Source organism: Bombina bombina, chromosome 1, assembly GCF_027579735.1.
Source record: "Bombina bombina isolate aBomBom1 chromosome 1, aBomBom1.pri, whole genome shotgun sequence".
Classification (NCBI taxonomy): Eukaryota; Metazoa; Chordata; class Amphibia; order Anura; family Bombinatoridae; genus Bombina; species Bombina bombina.
The window spans coordinates 1,521,826,046-1,521,833,546 of record NC_069499.1 but is presented as its reverse complement, the minus strand read 5'-3'; the positions used below and the strand labels follow the sequence as shown (position 1 = coordinate 1,521,833,546).

At 36.9% G+C, this 7,501-nt stretch overlaps 1 long non-coding RNA gene across 1 annotated transcript in view; it reads left to right on the top strand.

Annotated features, from left to right (window-relative positions):
- Positions 1-4,704: 4,704 nt before the first annotated feature.
- Positions 4,705-7,501, top strand: part of LOC128643689 (uncharacterized) — a 50,863-nt gene continuing 48,066 nt past the window's right edge. Inside the window, exon 1 of the long non-coding RNA XR_008399866.1 lies at positions 4,705-4,773. This is a non-coding gene — a long non-coding RNA (uncharacterized LOC128643689). The remainder of the gene's footprint in view (positions 4,774-7,501) is intronic.

Here is a 7,501-nt window from a genome sequence, read left to right as displayed (position 1 = left end):
GGGGTCAGCGATAGCGGGGGCGGCAGATTAGAGGTTAATAAGTGTAAGGTTAGGGGTGTTTAGACTCGGGGTTCATGTGAGGGTGTTAGGTGCAGACTTAGGAAGTGTTTCCCCATAGGAAACAATGGGGCTGCGTTCGGAGCTGAACACTGCTTTTTTGCAGGAGTTAGGTTGTTTTTTCAGCTCAAACTGCCCCATTGTTTCCTATGGGGATATCGTGCACGAGCACGTTTTTTAAGCTGGCCGCGTCCGTAAGCAACGCTGGTATTTAGAGTTGCAGTGGCGGTAAATATGCCTGTACGCTCCCTTTTTGGAGCCTAACGCAGCCCTTCAGAGAACTCTAAATACCAGCGTTATTTAAAAGGTGCGGGGGGAAAAAGACACGCGTAGCTAACGCACCCCTTCTAACGCAAAACTCTAAATCTAGGTGATTATTAATTAAATACATTTATGGAATATTATGATATCACCTTCAACTTTCCATAAAAATATGACTCAGTTATGGACTTTTAATTACTGCAATATTGAAATATATTTAGAATGTGACCAATCAAATATTAAAGGCTAGATTACTATTGGAGAGCGAAATTATTCTATTATTCTATTGAATATATTATGATCGCTAAATTATCATGCACCCACAAACAGGCACATTTTCCCATTTGCTGACACGCGATAATTAATCAGCCATTACAAGTGTCTAATTATTGCTACTGCAATAAAATTAACCAAAGCTCAGATCTCTGGTTAATTTTAAAAAAGTGCCCCAAATGCCCCCTTAATACAGTCTAGTGTATTTTATGGAAAAAAAACACAGAGATAACAAGTTATGCGCTAAACCCGGTGGGTAAATAGCACTAAAAAATTAGCGGTACCGCACTTTCCATAGCCCTGCCACTACAAGTTAACAAAAACCTTCTTGTGTTGTGCGTTATGGTGCGTTAAGCTCCATATCGCACAAAAGCCAAGTCCTGACTTGACGTGCTCGTGCACGTATCCACCCATAGACATCAATGGAGAAAAAGTGTTAGAAAAAAACTAACACCTGCGGTTTCGGAATGGCGATCGCTATAACGCAATCCCCATTGATGTCTACGGAGACATGAAAATTATGTTTAAATCTAACACTCTAACAGCCTTGTCTAAATACCCTTAATCTGCCACCCCCAACATCTCCAACATTAAATAAATATTTTAATCCCTAATCCACCACCCCTGACACTAAATAAAGATATTACCTCTAAACCTCCAAACCCCAACATCGCAACTACTATAATAAACCTATTAACCCATAAACCGCCGACCCCCCACATCGCTACTAATAAAATAAAGCTATTAACCCCTAAACCACCACCCCCCCTGCATTGCAACTACTAAAATAAACCTATTAACCCTCAAACCTGCCGCCCCCCTCATCAAGACACAAAAAATTTAGATTAAACTATAATCTAAAATAAACTAAAAATAAAGAAACCTAAATTACAAATTTAAAAATCCTAACACTACGAAAAAATAAAAAAATAACATTACGAAAAAAAACCTCTAAAATTAAGAAAAATAAAAAAATCTAAGATTACAAAAAATAATAAATGAAATTATCCAAAATAGTAAAAATGTAACCTAATCTAAAAAATCTAAGATTACAAAAAATAATAAACTAAATTATCCAAAATAATAAAAATGTAACCTAATCTAATAACCCTATAAAAAACAAAAAATCCACCCCAAAATAAAAACACCCCCTAATCTAACAATAAACTACCAAAATCCCCTAAAATTGCCTTTTGTATGTTATGTTATCGGTTATTTGTAGAGCGCCAACAGATTCCGCAGCGCTAAGGCGTTGCCCTAAATTAAACTGCTCTTTTACATTAAAAAATACAAAGTACCCCCTAGTAAACCCCCCCACCCAACCAACCCCCCAAATAAAAAAACCTAAGCTACCCATTGCCCCTAAAGGGGCATTTGTATAGGCAATACCCTTAAAAGGGCAATCAGTTCTTTATTGCCCATTAAAAAATAAAAAATCCCTAATCTAAAAATAACACCCAAAAAAAAAAAAACTAACACTAACCCCGAAATAGGTACTCACCATTGCTGCAAGGTACCTGTTTTATGTTTGGGGTACCTTGCATTCCTATTGGCTGAAATTTTCAAATCAGCCAATAGGATGAGAGCTTCTTAAATCCCCCCAAAATAGGTACTTACCATTCCTGAAGTCCAGCGGTGAAGGCCTTCTTCCAGGCAACTCCATCTTTATCCAGCACGGGGACATCTTTTTTCTTCATCCAGAGTGAAGGCGGCCGCGGAGCAGGAATGGCAGCCACGAAGCCATCCAGCATGGAGGATCCTCTTCATGTGATCATCGTTGCACACTGAAGATTGAATGCAAGGTAACCGTTTTATATTTGGGGTACCTTGCATTCCTATTGAATGAAATTTTCAAATCAGCCAATAGGATGAGTGCTACTTAAATCCTATTGGCTGATTTGAACCGCCAATAATATTTCAGCAGCTCTCATCCTATTGGCTGATTTGAAAATTTCAGCCAATAGGAATTCAAGGTACCCCAGATATAAAACTGGTACCTTACCTTCGCTCCGGATGAAGAAAGAAGATGTCCCCGCGCTGGATGAAGATGGAGCCGTCTGGACCTTTACCGCCGGACTTCAGGAATGATGAGTACCTATCTCGGGGTTAGTGTTGTTTTTTTTTTTTTAGTTGTTTTTTTTTTTAAGATGGGCACTAAAGACCTGATTGTCCTTTTATGGGCAATGCTCATGCAAATAACCCTTTACGGGGAACGGGGAACTTAATTTTTTTTAGAGTTAGGGTTTTTTTTATTTAGGGGGGTTGATTGGTTGGGTTGGAGGGAGTTTTAGACAATCTCTAAATTTTATAAACCCCAAGCAAATGTTATAAGTGCATAGAAAAATATGTGTAACAGTCACTATGATCCTAAATAAAGAAAAAGGAGACAAAATCCTAATTTAACCACAAAACACATAATAAAGCACTAGCTAGCTAAGGGTTATATTTTATGCTAACAGACTAATGCAGGCTATAGAAGATCATCATAGTGACTTTGTTAAGTAACAAGATGATAGACTACATAATATGGAAGTCATCCCAGATGAACAAAGTTCAGTTCCGGAACCTTTGTCTAGATCCCATTGGTTTAGCATCCTGTGAAAACAAACGTCTAAAGAGGTACATTTTTACAATGGAAAGATGTTCAATATCTTCAAAGAGACAGACTCCACTCATGTAGCTCTTTGTCAACCAAACATTCTATATTGGATATTGGATGATTCTATATTGGGATACAATGATTTCCATTCCGTGTACATCCAATTCATAACTGATGCTAATCTCACAATAATTCATTGTGCGCTGTTTTCCCAGCTATTTTCCATGTCTTATTTATCCTGAAGATATTCTTCATGACTGGAATGTGGGTAAGTAAATAAGTTTATTATATTTATTTATTTTATTTTATTTATACAGTTCAACTCCTCAACTACTTATATATGTGTTTGTCAAATTTAAAGTTTTGTATCATTGTTTCATTAAAACAAATTGTACCATGGACAGAGATGCAGAATATGTTGGCGCTTTATAAATAAAGTATAATAACAATATACATTTGTCTTTTTTTAAGTTATGGCATTTGGCGAGTAAGACTAAATGTATCATTTTAATATTTGATTTAATCACCCATTAAAGTCTTGCAGTAGCTTTATTAATAGTCGAGAGGACATGATTTGCTGTGGCATACGCTGTCGGTATTTAAAATTGAACAAGCATTCTAGTGAAATGCTTGTGTGATGCTGCCCCCTTATCAGGCCAAAATCACCAGGGTATGTAAACTTTTGATCAGGGTCATTTGGGTAGCTCTGTTGTCATTATGATTTAAAAAGAATAAACACAGTTGATTGATAATAAATGGCTTCAGCCAAACACTAAACATGAGTGAAAGAAAAGTTTTTGTGTTATCATGCATATTCTCTGAAAAATGGCCAAGAAATCATAAATTCTGCCAGGGTATGTAAACTTATGAGTGGAACTGTAAATTGATCATCTACAAAACAGTTATGCAAAGAAAAATCTAGTGTACAATGTTCCTTTAAGAGCTACTGTCATAAACAAGTTTAAAGAACATTAAGCTCAATATAAATAATAAGGCAATGTGCATTCATTATAATTTTCAACAATCAGGATGCAATTTAGTCCTGTAAATTATGTTTTTTTTCTACTCTGCCATAGAGACTAGAGTGTTGTCTTCATATTTATGTTGTATTTTACTTGACACTACTAGTACAAGGGATTATCACCATCAGGCACACAACAAAGGAGGCAAGATAAACATAATCAAGAAAGCTTTAAGAAGTGTCCATTGACTTCTCTAAATACGAAAATGATATAAAATATCCCATTTTAATAAATAAAAGATTTTCAAATGCTAATGCTATTTTTAATTTCTGCATATCTAAATGCAAGTTGCTTGACATTCTATCTAGAAATTAACCTTCTATCTAAAAATGAACCTCCTATCTAAAAATTAACCTTCATATTATTTTGTTTAAATCCTAAAGGTTGTGGCTGTTTGCAGTTGTTTACATTTCATATTCTACAAGGGAAAGGCCTGCTGGACAACATCCAGGTTCATGAAGACCTTGAGATAGAAGGGTGTGTGCCTCATGTGTTCACCATGCCAACCACTTGGGCTTCCAGTTCTCTACATGTGGGCAATTATGGAACAGTTCTTCAACGGTAAATGTTATTCTGCCAATCACAATTATGTTGTTAAACAAAACAAATCAAGTTATGTTCTCTTATTTTTTAGATTCAAGTATTTATTTTTTATTTTTTTGAAAATAATTTTTTTATTGAAGTTAAAGCATATATCATCTAAACAAGGACTCGCCCTAAGGCAAAAGTTACAACAAAGAGAATAATACATTGTCTATACAAAGGCATGGTTGAGTAAGCAATATGCACATATAGCAAGAAAAAATACATTTCAAGTCTGGTTATGAAAATAGACAATATCTTTGGCGAGATAAAATAGAACTTCTTTTTCTATTATCAGCGTATGAGCTCCACATTCTAATAAAATATTACCTAAGACCAAAATATCAGCCTGTGGAGGGTTAAAATAAGTATCAGCCACTCTTGGGCTGAGAAATATAGAGGGAAGGGGATATTCAGCGGGTAAGCACCGCTATAAGTATAGGAAAAGGGGGGGGGGGACGGAGCCAAATATTTATATAAGTAGCATAGGGTACCTGGAGTGGACTTAGGAGTGCACGAACGTAGAGACCATAGGCCTGGCAGCTGGATTACTAAAAAGATAAATTAGATATGCCTTGGAGAATTAGTCTACTTAAGAGTTGGTAGTGGGGCAAAGTGACATCTTAACACTAGGTGAAGTAGCTAAATAGTGGCAAAAGGCTACTCTGCTGATTCATTCAGGGAGATTCAAGCATTACAGAAATAAACTATAGAGAAATGCATACATGTCACAATGATAGCAATTCACATAGGTGTTCAGGGCTGACATAAAGAGTAATGAAATAGGTAATATATAAACTAATCTAAACGTTGCGTATCAAACGTGTCTACTAGCTGAAATGGAGAATGATACATAATACACTTTCAATATAACATTTGAGAAGGTAGTAAACAGTTATGTCTTGTAAATATAAGAACAAACATTTCTCAGTCTGGTGCATATGACCAGTAGATGTAGAAACAGTGGAGGTAAGGGCATAGTACAGGTCTCATTAGTTACTAGTGCTCAGGATAATTACAAGGGTAGCAGTACAAACTGTGACCATTTGCTAAAGAACAGATCCTACAGTAGATCTAACTTTCATTGAGAGCATCCTGACTAGAAGTGGGTTGGTTTAACTTAATAAAAATAAAGTGCGTTTCAAGCACACGAGGGATACATCAGAGTCTAGTATAGAATCCTTGCGTTACTTTTAAGAAAAAGGCCTCTTACAGAGGGAAATAAGTAATGTATAGTAATTAGCAAACAAATAGGCACTTACAGATATACAGGGCGTAGATTCTGCTATTACAACTAAGCTATGAACCTTATATAGCAAGCATGAGGCTTGTAGAATGCATAACAGCTGTTCTAGTCATTTCACACTAACTCTATGTGTATTTTCCACAAATCTCTAATTAACTACGTATCTACTATTCAAAGCATGCTAGGATTCCGTCTGAGCCTAAAATATAACCCATGTGATACTTTAAGAGGGGAGACTCATATAAAGAATAAGTGGGAATGTATAGCCAGTGTAAAGTATATTAGTTTATCCATATCCTAGTTATCTTCATTACACAGTGAGCTTAATAGCAGAACCCACATATACTAAAGCAGGCAAGCCCTCCGGGATGGGAGGCTGGTATGTGGGTGATTTGCCCTGTAAGAGAATTTAGAAGATTGAATATGTGCCTTCTACTTAATATAAACATGTACTGCTATAGAATGTGCAGGACAAGGGAGAAATACATATAAGAAACAAGCTATCATCCTGTCTAAAACTTAACTAAATAGTTGTGAACTAAGGACTACATATGAATATTTTACATAGCTGCACTATCAGCTTGAGACAGGTGGACAGGGGACTACCAAACAGCTAAACATCAGGCTTAACCACCTTCATCACACATGAGTATAGGGTAACTCCTAATCGGGGATCAGCATGTGTATGTCAGCATACATAGAAGCTTGTATATAAACTGTCATCTATACATAGGCTTAATGGAGGCAAGGAAAAACATTTTTGAACAAACCTGGGTAACAACTAAGCTGAATGCAATAGACCGGGGTTACTATGAAAACATATAAAGAACCCAAAAGAACTGATAGCCCCAAGCAGTACATTCTGATATCCAAAACAGAAGTTTTAATACCAATAAAATGAATATAAACCCAGTATGTGAGGAGAGTCTATAAAGATATAGACAGCAGTAATGAAGGTATCAAGCACCAAATTAGTTCCTTCACAGCCTCAGTGTCCACATATCTCATCGTATACATGTGAAAGGTGGGCAAAGAAGACAGGGGTGCTGCTGATGCAAATCTATCCCACACCCGTTCTGAGGCCAAAAAATGAGGAAGCTGCGGTCTGTGTCAGCTTAGGCCTTGTCCCAGAAATGTCTATGAACAATATAACTATCAGCAGGACGTTTATTCGTTGCCTAACAGGCCTCTCTGTTAAAGTCCAGAAATATGTCAGTCACCATCTAGTAACCCCTCTGCTTGGTAGGATACTTATCTGGGGAGTTCCTGCTATATAAGTCCCGAGTTTCTCCGTGCAGAGACCTATGGTCCCAAAAGTAGGAAAGGCAGTAGCAGCAAAACGATGCGACCTGTCATCAAATGCACCAATCGTGACTGTCAAAGCTCTGCTTGTGTCCGGGAGGCTGGCCGCATCTCTCCGTACAACATCAGCGTGTCTATCCAGCATGACTTCAGCCATTG